This window comes from Stegodyphus dumicola, chromosome 7 (genome assembly GCF_044657685.1).
Source record: "Stegodyphus dumicola isolate Sdum_Otavi_A_Nest chromosome 7, ASM4465768v1".
NCBI classification, from domain to species: Eukaryota; Metazoa; Arthropoda; class Arachnida; order Araneae; family Eresidae; genus Stegodyphus; species Stegodyphus dumicola.
In genome coordinates this window covers 199,033,856-199,049,670 of record NC_140774.1, presented here as the reverse complement: position 1 = coordinate 199,049,670, position 15,815 = coordinate 199,033,856, and the positions used below count along the sequence as shown (strand labels likewise).

The following is a 15,815-nucleotide window of genomic DNA, read 5'->3' as shown; positions in this document are numbered from 1 at the left end:
AAAACTCATAAATGCTTTACAAAGTATGAAACAGATAATAAAACGAATTTGGGCTACCAGATGCGCATATTCGGGTGTAAATGTACGTTATTCAAAATTGGATGGCTCTAGGTACCGTTGTTTTATCACAATGCGAGAAGCATACATACATTTATGCAGATTCTTCGTTATTTAATTTCTTTAAATATAACACAGGGCGATAATATTTTCAGGCAACAATTTGAAAAGTGAAATGCCGTTTATAGTGAAACGTCGCAAAAAATGCCAAAACGAAATTAATAGCCCTCCTGGGCTAACGCCATCTGTTCTAAAAAGAAAATATAACATTAATATACAAATTTTGAAGTTCAATTTTTGAATGTTGTTAATTTTGCAGTAAAATCATTCTCAAATAAAGTATTTTCTGTATTTGTGACTAATCAAACGCTGGAAACGCCTTTAGATAACAGATCCATGAAATGAATTGCTACTTCCTTGAAATTTGTATGAAACTCACCACTACGTTACATAACTGGCAGCTGTTCCAGATGAGCTCAACACATTGCTTTTCGTCGTAGTTTTGAAGATGGATGAATCTCTTGCGAGAAAACCGTTATTAGAATCTGGCGAGTGTACGAAAGTGCCTAGGAAATCGTTCCAAAAGACATCAAAACAAAATATAAAGAATTGTGACAATTATACTGTTATTTGTTGAACAGGAGGCAAGCACCATTTGACAGCTGTTAAAATCTTTAAAGTTTTTGAATAGAACTTGAAGTACCCGATGTCAGTTAAGTTAGATTGAAAGTAATGTACGAGTATCTAAACAACGAAGAGAACGATACCTGCTGTAATCCTTCCCTAATAACGATGCAAAAAATACGAGTCATAGTCATACATTTTGCAGTCTTGTGCGATGCGGAACACATATAAAAATTTCGAGTGAAAAATAAACTAATTCGCTCTCATTATATCAGCAACAATAGCACGTAATTTTTTATGATTTTCGTCTTTCTAATCAAATGGTTGTAAAAGCTCGAGTTCCATAAAATATTTCACTTATATATTTCAATTTTAGCCGATTAAATTGGGCAAAAAAGTTATCATAATTGGTCAGAAATCTATAACGCGAACAAATAAACAAACATTCTTTTTTACATACATATATATATATATATATATATATATATATAAATTTTTTAAAACTTACAAATTTTTGATTAACAAACTCTACGATTTGAAAGCGAGCAGCAGGAATATGTACTTTTCGAAAGAAAGCATTTTGATCTCCAACTCGCGAGACTGTTGCCACTCAGAAAAATGAGTGCGAAAAATGAACATTTTCAGAGTTTTTAATTAATATCTCGGCTTATTAAAAGTCGTACGAAGTTGGGAACAGTCGAAATGGCTTCTGACGAATTTTTGGAATCGGCTATAATGTATTTAATGTTTGGCAATGCTATTTTTATTTCGTTGCAAAACTTAGAAATTTTATATTAACAAACTACGATTTGAAAGCCAGCAGTGGCGACACTTCACGCAATAAAGCAGATTTTTATCTCCAGCATGCGAGACTGTTGCCACTCGGAAAAATGAGGGCGAAAATTAACGTTTTCAGAGTTTTTAATTAATATCTCTGATTTTAGCTTTTTTTTGGAGGGGGGAAGTGGATGTTGAACTTTTGCAGGACCCAGTAAAGAACTTTAGAAAATTTGGTGACGATATATATATATATATATATACAGTGGTGGCCAAAATTGTGGACACTTGGAAATTTTTAGGTTTTTGAACTTTGTATGCTTATAGAAAATGTTACGTTTCGCAAAATGCAAACTTGTATATATCATTTTAAAGAGAATTTATTACTGAATTCAATACAAAACACAAAATTCAATTATTTGCAATACAAAAAAAAGTTATATGTAATTTAATATAAATAAAAAACACAGTTATGAAGTCGTTTGTAATGTCTAGCTTTCCTGGCCAATCACTGTTCTTGTTCTGAGAACCAATCAAATGTTAGTAACTGCCAGTAGAAGCTGACATCATGTTTACACTTGAAACAATTCATTATTTTTCTTTGTTCTGCAGAAAGAGGACCTGTTTCTTATACACTGTAATTACAAGTAGGAATTTTTGTAAAAATTTTTATATTTAGTCAAGAAGCAATGACATCAAATAAAAGAGTAGATTGGACACCTAGAAAGAGATGTAATATTATTGTGTTACGAAAAAGTGGTCTTTGCTATGCTGAAATTGAAAGACAGGTGGGTGGTTCAGTGACTACATCTGGAGTCCGAAAGTTTTGTTTACGATATCAGGAGACAAATTCAATAAAAAACAAAGAAGGAAAAGGCCGAAAAAGGTGCACCACATCTATTGATGACAGAAGAATAAAAAAACTATGTCTCCAAGATAGAAAAATGTCATCAGCGGCCATCAGAAGTGATCTGAATGATGCTGGTGTTTCTGTCAGTCCAAGAACAATCAGGAGAAGATTAACAGATGTTGGACTGAGAGGTAGAATTCCACGAAAAAAGCCTTATATTTTCAGCAACGAAAAAAAAAAAAAAAAAAAAAAAAGACTACAGTGGGCAAAGGAACACATTAATTGGACAGATGATCAGTGGTCACAAGTTACATGGAATGATGAAACTAACATATCGTTATTCGGTAGTGATGGGCGAAAATATGTAAGACGTAGAATAGGAGAAGAGCTACATCCTGACTGCATTCAAGCAACTATGAAGAACCCAGTTAGTGTTATGGTCATGCATGTCAGCAGATGGTATTGGTCGCCTTCATGTCATCGATGGGACACTGAATGCCAGAAAATACATTGACACTATTCTAGAACAAAAACTTCTACCTTGCATCAGAGATCTCTTTCCCAGCAATGCTTCGTTTATTTTTCAGCAGAATTCTGCTCCTTGCCACACAGCCAAAATATCGAAAGAATGGTTTCGTACAAAGAGCATTAAATTGTTGTCAATGCCAGGAAACAGTCCTGACCTCAATCCTATCGAAAATTTGTGGCACCGTTTGAAAACTCTTGTCCGAATGAGGAGCCCATCAAAGAAAAGGGAACTAATTGAGGCTATAATTGTTTCCTGGCATCATGTAATAACAAAAGAAGAGCTTAAAACTCTTGTCAGCTCAATGAAACGTCGATGTGAAGCTGTAATCAAAAATAAAGGGTACCCTACTAAGTACTGATAACTCACTGCAATCATCACTATCTAATGTATATCGATAACTATTATCGTTTAACTTTTTTTGTATTGCAAATAATTGAATTTTGTGTTTTGTATTGAATTGAGTAATAAATTCTCTTTAAAATAATATATACAAGTTTGCATTTTGTGAAACGTAACGTTTTCTATAAGCATACAAAGTTCAATAACATAAAAATTTCCAAAAGTGTCCACAATTTTGGCCACCACTGTATATATATATTATAATTGTTTCAAAAGAATAAATTGAATTTAAATAATTCTTTGCGCCATTGCTGCAAGGAATTTTAAAATTTATATATATTATAAGGTATTTCTACCGTCTTCTTAGCAAGCCTTCGTGGTGTAGCGGTCAGCACGCTCGACGCGTATTCGAGAGTTCCGTGGTTCGAGTTCCGACGATGGCATTGCTTATTTTTCATGTCTCCTGCTTGTTTGGCGGAACAGGTAATTAAAGTGACCATATGTCTCCTAGATAATCTGCATAACATTTCTAGTTCAGCATGAGAAATGACGGTTCGCAAAATAAACTAGAAATAACATTCTGCATACGAAAATGTTACGCAAATTTATCTATTATAGCTTTATTGTTTTTTATGTGTAAATCTGTTTTTTCTCCACTTTAAAACACATTTGTCAGTTTAAATTTAGCTGGCAATTCTTTTTCATCCACGATTAAATAAAGCCATTATTAACTCATTGGCAATTCCTTTTCATCCACAGTACAAAGACAAAATTTGGATGTCTTGTCACTCGAATTCTTTAGCTATCTAATCTAAGTCTCTAAAAATGTAAAAGGAAAAGATAAAATAAAATATAAAAGTTTTCGAATGCAGTAAAGAGGAGATTAAAACAAAGAAGATTAATATTTGCGTATGGTAATACGAGGGTTAGAATTTTAATAGGATCACCTATTGATTTAAAGTTTCACAGAAGTATTTCTGTCTGTTTTGCACTTCGCTTTTGTAAAAGACATACTTCTGTGAAATTTGATCTGTTCTTCTGTGTTGTCACACTAAAGTGCGCTATCCCATTCCAGCAAAGTGGAAGAAGTAATGTAGCTGCAGAACTTTTTATACTCGTTCAAAGGGAGCGTCCTGCTACTTGAAGAATCCCTGAATGGTTCCAAAATGAACGCCACAAACTGGTTCTTTCATCTTCGAAAAAAGACTAAGTATCAACTCATAGTAACAAGGGTTTAAAGTTCAGGAGATCTGTGGGTAAATTTTCAACCCCATTGAGAGAAAAAATCAACAAGAAATTGAGCTAAGCGCACTCAAATATTATCCTGCAAAAATGGTGCGAAGATTCTGCAAAATGTATCACTACTTCTTTCACAACGCTGGTCACGGGTTAAATTCTAAAAATATTCAACAATATTGTATATTGATAGTCTGTTCTTGTAGTATAGTATCCAATAGTACAATTCTAATACAGTCGTGCAAGAGAATCTCCATAAACATTTCCACAGCAGCGCTTCTAATGCACAACGCATTTTTGTTGCAGCCAGAACTTAAATTGCGCCAGAGCCTACGAGACTTCTCAGTTTTTGATGCCGCCGGTGGTGGCAGAACTTAAATTGTGCCAAAGCCTACCGGACTTCTCAGTTTTTGATGTCGCCGGTGGTGGCAGAACTCAAATTGCGCCAAAGCCTACCGGACTTCTCAGTTTTTGATGTCGCCGGGGGTGGCAGAACTCAAATTGCGCCAAAGCCTACCGGACTTCTCAGTTTTTGATGTCGCCGGGGGTGGCAGAACTTAAATTGCGCCAGAGCCAACCGGACTTCTCAGTTTTTGATGCCGCCGGTGGTGGCAGAACTTAAATTGCGCCAGAGCTTACCGGACTTCTCAGTTTTTGATGTCGCCGATGGTGGCAGAATTTCAAATGCGCCAGAGCCTACAGACTTCTCAGTTTTGATGCCGCCGGCGGTGGCAGTACTTGTAATGCTCACTGGAGTTACGATTTCCATCACGACTCGAGGCATGATGGCAGAATGTTGTTGGTTTTCTAGTTAGTATGTGGGCTAATACCTACTTACTTAGGGTAAATATTAAGTGGCCCCCTCACTTCTACATAACAAACATAATTCTAACCTAAGTGCGCCGAAGCCTTAAGGGTACCGATGCTTCTTTTATGTAAATGAACCCCAATTTCAGTAGAAAATTTTAATTTTATAACAAATAACCCTTAAAAATCAATTCTAACTTCTGAATGCATGCCTATCCTTTGCTGAGAAACAAACCCTTTGACGGAGTTTAAGACTTTTAAGGAAAGAAAATATCCCCACCTACATATCTAAGGATTATTCTGCAGGAATTGCAACAAATTTATGAGAACGGGTAAAGTTTCTGTTTTCGAAAGTACTAAACGTGATCACCGTAGTCTTGCACATACAACCCTAGTAACTCCATAAGGCAAGATAGGCCTTTTGCAACGATGTAAACATAGGAGAAGAAAATTGTATAGAGCATTACGTTTCTTACGTTGGTATAGGGTCCGATCCAGGGCAAGTTATTTTCCTCGTCACATTCTGCTTAACAGCTAGAATTTTATCAGCAGGGGATCATGCTCAGACAGTGTTGAACTCTTCTCTCTTTCTTTTCGAAATTAACCTCTCCCTTAAAATTTCCTTCCATAGCGTTTTTAATATACTCTCTATTTTCATTAGCGATGCTTCAACACTTTTACTTTTTTTCCATTGGTATGTTGGAAACAGAAGAGTCTTTCCTATCATCCCTTGTTTCTATAATCTGTATGTATGCCATATTGTCTGTTTCTATCATCCCTTGATAGTGCATTATACAATGTATTCCAGGTTAAAATCCCGCCAGTGGCAACATAAGTTATTTCTTAGTTTTTGACTGAAATTGTAACTCCCGTTGCAGCAAATAAGACAAGTTCCGATATTTTTTTTTATTATTTAACTATTTATCATTAATGTAATTAGCAATTTATTAAATTTTTATTTACATTTTACTGAATTTAAACTTTAATTTAAATATTTTAATTATTAGTTATTATCCCGGCTATTAATTTCGTTTTGGCATTTTGAGGCGAAAACTTTAAATGTCCGTTTCACTTTGCTGCCAACAAATATTATTGCCCCGTGTTATATTTAAAGAAATTAAATACCGAAGAATCTGCATAAATATATGCATGTTTCTCGCATTGTGATAAAAAAAACGGTTCCTAGAGCCATCCAATTTTGAATAACGTAATCTTCCACCGAATATGGGCATCTGGAAGCCCTAAATTGGAATTTGTTTTATTACCGATTTCATATTTTGTAAATTTTTGATTAACAAACTCAACGATGTCGGAGCGAGGAATGGCAACACTACACGGATAAAAAGAACATTTTTATCTCCAGCGCATGAGACTGTGTATCAGAAATTCTAGAGATACGCTCATTTTAAAATTATGTTGCGATATTGCTGTTGAATAAATAAAGGTGACAGTCGAAATCTTATCCCGCCTAATAATATGGCATCAGAAAGTTTTTGTGCTTATAGCATTCCCTACAGTATGCTTAAACAGCTTCTTATCGCAGCCATTTCTGCATGTGCAACAATTCCATTCATCACATTTCGAGAATATCGTGGCATCACAAATTCATACGGCCAATTCATGTGTTCTTGTCGCAGCACATGCACATTTAATTGGAGGTTCATCATTGTGAGGTAGATTAGATATCGAATTAACGTATGGTTTAAATGAGAAACGCTAATTCCATTTCATGGCGTATATATAACAGTGTTGCCACTGCTAAAGTTCCAAATAATGTAAAATTTACATGCTGATTTTTAATTCACTTAATTTTATATTAACAGACGAATGCAAGCTTTACTAGCCAGAAAATTAATCTGAACCCTGTTTAAAATTAAAAGTTTATTTATTTTAGGGCCCTTTTTTTCCCTTTATTATATTTAGTCGAAACTGATAAAGCAAAAGCCTATAAGTTATTTCTCCCACCTTCTTAGCGTGCCTTCGTGGTGTAGTGGTCTGCACGCTGGACGCGTATTCCATAGGTCCGTGGTTCGATTCCCGACAAAGGCGTTGCTCATTTTTCATCTTTCCGTCTTCTCAAAAAGATTTTAATATTTCTACAAGCCAAATACTACTATTAAAAATTTTCGATTAGTTTTGCAATTGATATCCTTTTAAGAAGAACATATTTTATTGTACTTATAAGCTTAGATGAATTTTTTTTCACTTTTTCTTAATTTAGCTGCATGAAACATTTTCCTTAACCAGAAAGAAAATTATTACAATACATTGATAGTGTAGTGGAACATAATTTAATGTTCCTATATAATTATTAAGATTTCCTAAGTGGCAACATGATGTAATGTTTTGAATAGTTATTAAGATTCGCCGTGTGGCAACAACGAGTCGAGCTAAAAACGTCGTTACTTGGAGTGTTCCTTGATAAGCGTTGCGTAAGCTTTATTTCTGAAAGGTTTGTTATATTTTATGTAAAAAATAAGTAACATGTTGTAAACAAGAATGGAAACTGTAAAAATAAATATGCTGTTTCTTTTAAGAGCAAAATAAGCATTTATTTCCCTTATGAAATGCTCTGGCTGATCAGTTTCGATTTCGCTTATTCATCAAATCCACAATAGTAATGCACAGAAGAGCAGTATATCATTATTTCACTCGCTTACTAAAACTGCTTACTGTAAATTATATGAAACTTTTACACATTGTAGAGTCTTTAGGTTATTTGGAAGCAGAAGACGTGAAAAATGAGAAATACCCTCGCCGGTACTCGAACCTGGATCTCTCGAATACGCGCCGAGTGTGCTACCGTCACACCACGAAGGCATGCAGAGAGAAGGGAGAAATATCTTATATACTGCCCCTTTTGAAGGCTGACTGGAGATTAGGGGACCCAATCGATAAATCCTGGTGGTGAAGAATCATCATCCACCACCCTGCCACTGTACAGACATTAGGTTATTATTTTTTTCCCCAATGGCAGGCCTACGTCGGCATCAGCCACTTTTAAGGCCAGATGTGGTGGTCTCTTTATTATGCAGACACCTAATAGGTGCGCCACCTTTGCCTCCTATGAAGGGACAGACAATTACATCCATGCCCTCTCCGGGATCTGAACCCGGGCCCTTCGGTATCGCAGGTAGGCTTCCCTAACCACTATACCGTCTGGGTGGCGTCATTAGGTTATTTGGAAGCATGAGACATGAAAAATGAGCAATGCCCTCGCCGGGACTCGAACCTGGACCTCTCGATACGTGCCGAGTGTGCTACCGTTACACTACGAAAGCACGCAGAAAGGAAGGAGAAATACCTTATAATATTAAAAAATAATTGCAAGAATGGGATCATCGTTTAAGATAGAGCTTTAACTTATTTGACTGAAATCAGAATGAAGCTATTGTACAGGAAGATTGTTTTAGCCGTTATTTCTGCAGTTGGTGAACATTATAAAATGTGTCAATCATTCTCGAATTTAGCAAAAAAATAATCGCTTTTCTCATAACAAGTGACTGGACAGCTACTTAACAGCAAATCACTTCTGAATTTAACAAAAGTTCGACAAGTAGTCTATGTCTCAAACTATCATCTATCGCGTAGCAAGATAAAGCAATCAGCATGTATAAACTGTATAACTTCTGTCGACTGCGACACATCCATAACTGCGAATGCAACGGAAGTTGTGCACACGCATATACAGAACATTAGAAGCATTCCGTCCGAGTCCAGGAATCATGTTTTAGATTTATCACGCAACAGGAGTAAGTGTGTGGTTAGCGTAAACAACGAAGTTATACTCTGGTTTCAAGGCGAACTAATGCAGAAAGGTTCAAAAGGTGGTAAAATAGTTATTCCTTTCTTGTATATACTGCAAAATCATACAGAACATCAAACGCTCAGCTCTTTCACCTAATTGCAAGAAAAGAAACAGAACTTCAAAATGGCCGATTTATGTAGTAAATTGTGAGTATCTGATATCACGATTTCTTTATTGCTTTTCCTCCGGTTTCTGATGAAGTCAGACAAAGTCCAAAACACCGTTGACTCTAAGAAAGTAGAGCACAAAGAGGGGATTGGAGTAAATATCCTCCTTGGAGAGGCCCAAGCAGTTTAATATGTGCGCCGCAGATGCCTGATGTTCTCGGCAATTGGTGCATGCGGCAAAGATTTTCATGCCGTCTTTGAAAGACAGGCTCATAATATGACCGCTGGCAATACGTGAAAGCGCAGTTCGGGTGTACCTGTCATACTCAAGGGTTAGAGTCCAACCAGGCTCTGGCCTTTGAACTCCCTCCCTTACCTATCTGGAATTATAATCTCTGAAAGCATCACAATTTATGGTGAAGTGGTTGATGCCCCCACCCATCTCTGGTACCTGGGCAGCAAGCCTATTTCTTTACAACCGACCTACCAAGTACAACATCAAGACCTGTGCTGGGGAAAAAAAAATCAAAATATCAAATTTCTACATACCAGTTATGTACACAGATAGTTCGAAACTCGTTAGTGAAATAAGTAGTTCCATTGTACTATACGACTACAATGTAGTAGTCCACAAATGGAAATATGGTAATTTTCCGTTTCGGAAAATTTGGTGCAAATCTCGCCAAGCAGACTTTGTTGGCGACAACATACAGTATACACATAAAAAATGTTAACAAATGTTAGTTCTAAGAATTTTTTATTTTGAATGTATAAACATTTTAATATGCTTTATAATTCTGTAAAAAGCCAATAAATAACGACAATAAATTTGTAAAAAGACATTAATTTAAGAATTTGCTATGCTATCATGGTTCAATATCCTGATTCACCGGTTCGTATCACGTGACCCCAAGTGATCTCACGTAAACTACGCTACAAAAATGTAATTCTCTCAGTAATTATCTACATTAATTTCAAGTTAAATCTTAATTTTGATTACAAGTTTAAATGCAAGAATTACTTCAATTCGTACGAACAGCTTACTGAGAAATTATGTAAAACCGTAGTGCTTCACTTCGCTAGTGCATTCTCATTAGAATTGATAAATTTAACCCTTGATTTTGCCTTTTCTATATTTTCACCTGAGCGGTGTGATTGCATTCTAATTCACTTAATTACCGCGAATGGTCTTAGGGCATAAAATTTAATTATCTTTGTAAATATTCTATGTAATTGTATGCCAGTATTGAAAGAAACAATCAGTCTGGTAAGAAATGGCTGCGACTTGTTTTGAAAATGAGGTGTAAAAGGTTACCAGAGAAGATATTCCGTTTGGCATCAGTTGTACCATTATTGGCGACTATATCGTCTGCGCCGGCAAAACGGAAAAGTACCGAAAATACTAACTTCGCTTCCCTTCAGGGGATCATCGCCCTGATGAGACGGTGTCACCATCCTGAAAATCCAGTGATATTTTTTACTCTTTACCCTCGTCTTTGCTATAATTTCCCCTTCCCTTCTTCTTGATTTCTTTTAAAGAGGATGGCCTTCACTGTGAGTTACCATGTTGAGAAAATTGCTTACATGTCTGCCATGCGTGGTGACCCGTAAGGCTGATGACAGTAGGTTCCTAGCAATTGAGAAGCGACGTATTGTCTCCAACACGCTACTTTAGCCTCTGCTTCAGGCCAAACGGTAGGCACTTAGCTATTCTCGCTATATCAATCGGCTGGTCACTTAACATTGAGTGACCTTATATCAGGGGTTTGCGGATAAATCTTTTTCTGCTTTTGTGAAAGCTGACTGTGGGGCTTCAGATTGTGTAATAGATCCAGTTAACCCTAGCACCAGGCATTGTTTATATGAAACAAAAGTGAATTCATCCAACCATAGTTACTATTCTAAAAGTCTCAACCCTTTTCAGCTTCAACATACAGTAGCTCCATAGAAAAAATACAAAACAAAAAAGAAATAAAGGATACACATACTGAAAGAAGAAAAAATTAAATCTGTAAAATCTCCCAGAACACAACGCACAGCCAAAGCACTTTTAATAGCGTGAGTCAAGATCTAGATTCTTAGATGAACGTGAAACTGTAGCGGCTTTTTTTAAAAAATCCTTTATCGAAATCTTTCTAAAAATGTGTAAAGACCCAAATATTTGTGCGTAAAATAATTAAATTTCGAATACATTTGTGGCCAAAACACATATTTTCTACAAAACACTATTTCTTCAATTTATGAATATAAGCTTGTTACTTCCTTGTACGAAGTAAAAAGGAAGTATTGTAATCGCGAAAAGTTTCAGGCAGCATATTTCAACGAAAATATCCATTTTGACCGCTATCGAATGTAATTTAACGATGTTTTTGCGTGATATCTGTACGTAAGCACAGATCGTTTCCTCCAAAAAAAATTATAAAACTGCTTTAAAATCAATTCTGAAAAGAATTTTTCGTGGCGTCTGTACGAACGTACATATCTCGCATAACTCAAAAACGAGTAGCTTCAGAACATAGAAATTTTGTATATAGGACTTCTATAACATGTAGATGTGCACCTCGTATTTTGGTTGCAATCGGCCGCAACAAACATATCCACTCTATTACCCGGCTCAGTGATCTCAGTTTTTGTAAATAGTACATTTTTTGCTTTAAAAATGATTGAATTATGTTGTTTTTATCTTCCGGTTAAAGATTTTATGCCTTTAGTAAATCTGTGTGCAATATTTTTAGAATGATCAGCAATTTAAAAGTTGTTTAACTGCCGCTAAGCCTGTTTTTAATGGCGGCCATTGATGTTTACATTTGAAACAGGAGACTAGTGGATTTGTTGCCAATCTAGAGAAACTTAGCTTCGCAACAACAAAGATAACGCATTCATTTATTATTGCCAATTAAATCATGCTTAATCCTTTCTTGAATTTTTTCGAGGAAAAGCGTTTCAGATTTACTTCGCAATTTTTAATACAGATATTTTGAGTTTTTATGTATTTTTGCCTTGTCGCGATGAGAACTGAATTAATTGAATGAGAAATACTCAATCGTCTGTGAAAAACTGTTTCTTTTTTTTGTTTTGTTTGCTTAATTTCTTTTATACATAGTTCTAGCTTTATTATAGTATTTGAATAGAACATGTGGCAACGACTAGATAATTCTTTAAATGATATACATTTTGTGCATTCTGAATTATAATATGAACGAAATATAATACTATTAAATGAACCTAGCGCCAGAGTGTCGCTATGGTAAACAAATAGGGTGAATTTTAAAGAATGCATTTATTCTGTTGTGGTTTATGCGGTGTCGGCGAAGTAGATTTAATTCAATCCAATAAGTTTAAATGAAATGCATGAAAAAATGAGTATAATTTAATATTCCGTACAAGGAAGTCCTGTGGTGTACACATCAGATTTTTTTTTTAATGTAATATCATGAAAATACCAAATTAATATTTTTCATGATTATTTACTTCTATTTTTTTGAAAAATCTACCTAAATTTTTGTTTGCTGCTCGTATCAATAAGTAATACTTTCTCATTAAAGAATTGAAAAACCGTTTATTATTATTAGATTATCAAACAACCAGAACCATAATTTTCTGCTATCCATGTTATTAAATGGCTTTGAAATGTTCAATGAATGGAGTAGATATCTATTTTTATTTGAGAGGGAACGAAGTAATAGATAAACTGGCAACGACCTTGCGCAACATCCACCGCAGACGATTGCGAGAGGAATGATAAGATTTTGCTATTTCGCTGCAGATACATTGGCAACTTATCAACAAACATTGGCGAACTCCCTTGCCCTCTCCCAACGCAGGAGTTTACATTGCGCAAAGAGAATTAGTCCTCCATTTTACGTTTATGTTTTTCAAGGAAAGGAGTTGATTGAACCACGGCTATGGTTAATGTGCTTCGTGCTTTACCAGTTGGAAAATAGACATTGCCATCAAAATTTTTCTTTGTAATGCGAGAAGTTTCTTTACACTGCGCAATTTTTTAAATTTTGTTTTATGGAAATCTCAGCTGTTGATGTCAAAGAGGGGTAAAAAAAAAAAACAAAAAAATAATTTAAAAGAAAAAAAATCTGAAAGCTTTCACATTTTATACTACGCTCAAAAGAGCGCTTTTTTTTTTTTTTTTTTTTTTTTTACGTTTTGTGTGTTACCTCTATTGATTAATTGTTACGTTCTTCGCAATTAAAACACATGAAATTCAATTCAACAGCAATATTACAAACTATTTAAAAACAGCGTATCTTTAGAATTTCCAATACAGTCTCAAGCGCTGGAGATAATTCCCCCCCCCCCCCATACAGTGTTGCCATTGCTCGCTTTGAAATCGTTGAGTTTGTTAATCAAAAATTCGTTAAAATTTTACTAAATTTGAAATAGATAATAAAACAAATTCGAAATTCAAAATTCGGGCTTCCAAGTGCCCACGTTCGGTTGCAGGATTATGTTATTTAACATTGGACGGATCTAGGTACTGTTGTTTCTTCACAATGCGAAAAACATTCGTGCAAATTCTTCATTATTTAGTTTCTTTAAATATGATACAGGACGATAATATTTGGTGGCAACAGTTTGAAAATTGAATGCCGTTTTGGAATTAATAGCCTCTCTGGGCTAAAAATAGTTTGTATATTAAAAGTCTATATATTTAGGAGTTTAGATTTACAAGTAAATAACAATCATGGCAACTATCTGAAGCTTTTAATAAGATTCCAGAAATAGTTAAAAATTGTTAAATGAAATAAACATTATAAAGAATAAGTTTTTATTAAATTTTTTTTAAATATTTCTTTCATTACCAAATTCTTAGGCAAAACTACAACGCCAATGAAAATTTTTATTTTCCCATATTAAAACAACTTAAACAAACAAACTAAAAACAAAATGCATTAGAAGTATCTTATTTTTGAATAAGATTTCGTGTGATTCTTATGCTAATAATGCTGAAGAAAAATTGTGCTTTATAGTTTTATAGAAGTTTTTTTAATATGGGAAAATAAAAATTTTCATTGGCGTTGTAGTTTTGCCTAAGAATTCGTAATGAAAGAAATATTTAAAAAAAAATTTAATAAAAACTTATTCTTTATAATGGTTATTTCATTTAACAATTTTTAACTATTTCTGGAATCTTATTAAAAGCTTCAGATAGTTGCCATGATTGTTATATATATATATTTACTAAATAATATTGATTAATTGATTATATTATCTCCTACTATCTAATTAGTGTGTGTGCGTACGTGAAATAGGAACTGAGATCTGTCTATTGTAAAAGTCATATGTAAAAGTGCAGCTGAAAAATTTGAGTTAGTGATGATTTCATGTAAATAAAAAATCTGATGTGTACACCACATGACTTTCTTGTACGGAATATTAAATTATACTCATTTTTTCATGCACTTCATTTAAACTTATTGGATTGAATTAAATCTACTTCGCCGACACCGCATAAACCACAACAGAATAAATGCATTCTTTAAAATTCACTCTATTTGTTTACCATAGCGACACTCTGGCGCTAGGTTCATTTAATAGTATTATATTTCGTTCATATTATAATTCAGAATGCACAAAATTGATATCATTTAAAGAATTATCTAATCGCTGCCACATGTTCTATTCAAATACTATAATAAAGCTAGAACGATGTATAAAAGAAATTAAACAAACATAACAAAAAAGAAAGAGTTTTTCACAGACGATTGAGTATTTCTCATTCAATTACTTCAGTTCTCACTTCGCGACAAAGCAAAAATACATAAAAACTCAAAATATCTGTATTAAAAATTACGAAATTAATCTTAAACACTTATTTCCTCGAAAAAATTCCGGAAAGGATTAAGCATGATTTAATTCGCAATAATAAATGAAGGCGTTATCTTTGTCGTTGCGAAGCTAAGTTTCTCTAGATTGGCAACAAATCCACTGTCCTGCTGTTTCAAATGTAAACAAGCAATGGCCGCCATAAAAAAAATATTAGGCTTAGCGGCACTTAAACAACTTTAAAATTGTTGATCATTCTAAAAATATTGCATACAAATTTACTAAAGGCATAAAAACCTTAACCGGATGATAAGAACAACATAAGTCAATCATTTTTAAAGCAAAAAATGTACAATTTATGAACATATAAGAGTAAAGAAACTGAGATCACTAAGCCGGGTAACACAGTGGATATATATATAAATATATTTATATACGATTGGTGCGGCCGATTGCAACCAAAATACGAGGTGCACATCTGCATGTTATAGCAGTCCTATATACAAAATTTCAACGTTCTGAGGCTACTCGTTTTTGAGTTATGCGAGATACGTACGTACATATGTTCGTACAGACGCCACGAAAAATTCTCTTCAGAATTCATTTTAAAGCAGTTTTATAATTTTTTTGGAGGAAAAGAGTATTTTATTCTTTCCTTACGTACAGATATCACGCAAAAACATCGTTAAATTGCATTCGATAGAGGTCAAAATGGATATTTTCGTTGAAATATGTTGCCTGAAACTTTTCGCGATTACAGTACTTCCTTTTTACTTCGTACAAGGAAGTAATAAGTAATAAACACAGTAAAATCTTAAACGAATGTTCTAAGCTAGATACGATTACGAAACATCGGAATTACTAAACATCGATTTTTAATTATAGTGTTAACGTTCACAG

General features: G+C 34.3%; 1 protein-coding gene across 1 annotated transcript in view; it reads right to left on the bottom strand.

Annotated features, from left to right (window-relative positions):
* LOC118179869 (protein-L-isoaspartate O-methyltransferase domain-containing protein 1-like) overlaps positions 1-15,815 on the bottom strand; it is an 89,117-nt gene that overhangs the window by 72,223 nt on the left and 1,079 nt on the right. The window lies entirely within an intron of this gene.